This window comes from Perkinsus marinus (assembly GCF_000006405.1).
Source record: "Perkinsus marinus ATCC 50983 genomic scaffold scf_1104296956596, whole genome shotgun sequence".
NCBI lineage: Eukaryota > Perkinsozoa > Perkinsida > Perkinsidae > Perkinsus > Perkinsus marinus.
Genome location: NW_003207416.1, coordinates 1 through 1,007, shown reverse-complemented (window position 1 = coordinate 1,007; position 1,007 = coordinate 1). Strand labels below are relative to the sequence as shown.

The window sequence follows — 1,007 nt, the reverse complement described above, 5'->3', positions numbered from 1 at the left end:
GTGCAGTTCGTATTAACGAGAGTGGGGTCTCTAGGCTATCGTGGAACAGTTATGCTCAGCACGTCAGGGCGATACAGGAGTTTGTACGCATGAGCAGCTTGGCGCAGTGGATAGCGTGTTGAGCTCATAACCCAAAGGTCCCTTGATCGAAACAAGGAGCTGCTATTCATCACAATACACTCGAGATGGTTATCAAACTGAGAGGTGCAGCTTACCGACTGCATAGATCAGTCTTACCGAAAAATTTCCACTAAACAGAAACGGTGTTTTCGTACCATTCCGTGCGATTGGCCCAACCGTGCCAGTTCAGGGGAAAAACAACGTTAATAAAGCGTTGTCCGTGCATAGAAAAGAGCTATTCACCTAGAGTAGAACTCCTTGCAGGAATGATGAATGACCGCCCGGTACCTCAGAACGCGTTGCGGAGATGAACCAACAGCCCAAATTCACGAGCCGCCGCATGCGGTCTCAAAATGTGCTTGCAAGCAGGAACTTCGATGTCACGAAAAAGTTGTGCAGCTTGTGCCGAGCTAGCTGTAGTATGCGATGAGAACCTTACCAGTTGGAGTTATCAATCGAGATGGAATGCTGCCTACCATGCGAGAGATATAGTAGCAGTTCGCGATCTCAGGTACGCGTTTAAGGCCTAATCAGACTCTTGGCCGCGGGATGGTTGACGACGGTACGTCCGAGAAGGGATTCAGATGTCCCTCTACAAGTATCGCAGGAATACTCAATTACTACATAAGTGATATGCACCGCTAGTCTAATGGTTAGGATATCTGCCTTCCAAGCAGATGGTCCGGGTTCGATTCCCGGGCGGTGCAGTTTGTATCAACGAGGGAAGGGTCTTTAGGCTATCGTGGAATAGTTATGCTCAGCACGTCAGGGCGATACAGGAGTTTGTAGTACAAACTTTGTACGCATGAGCAGCTTGGCGCAGTGGATGGCGTGTTGGGCTCATAACCCAAAGGTCCCTTGATCGAAACAAGGAGCTGCTACTCATC

At 49.3% G+C, this 1,007-nt stretch overlaps 3 non-coding genes across 3 annotated transcripts; all 3 read left to right on the top strand.

The window, feature by feature from the left end:
- The first annotated feature begins 92 nt into the window (after window positions 1–92).
- Pmar_PMAR003191 lies at window positions 93–165 on the top strand. Its single transcript has one exon. It is a non-coding gene; the product is annotated as a tRNA-Met (tRNA).
- Window positions 166–755: 590 nt separating this feature from the next.
- Window positions 756–827, top strand: Pmar_PMAR003190. The gene has a single exon. It is a non-coding gene; the product is annotated as a tRNA-Gly (tRNA).
- A 101-nt stretch (window positions 828–928) lies between these two features.
- On the top strand, window positions 929–1,001 carry Pmar_PMAR003189. The gene has a single exon. It is a non-coding gene; the product is annotated as a tRNA-Met (tRNA).
- The last annotated feature ends 6 nt before the right edge of the window (window positions 1,002–1,007 follow it).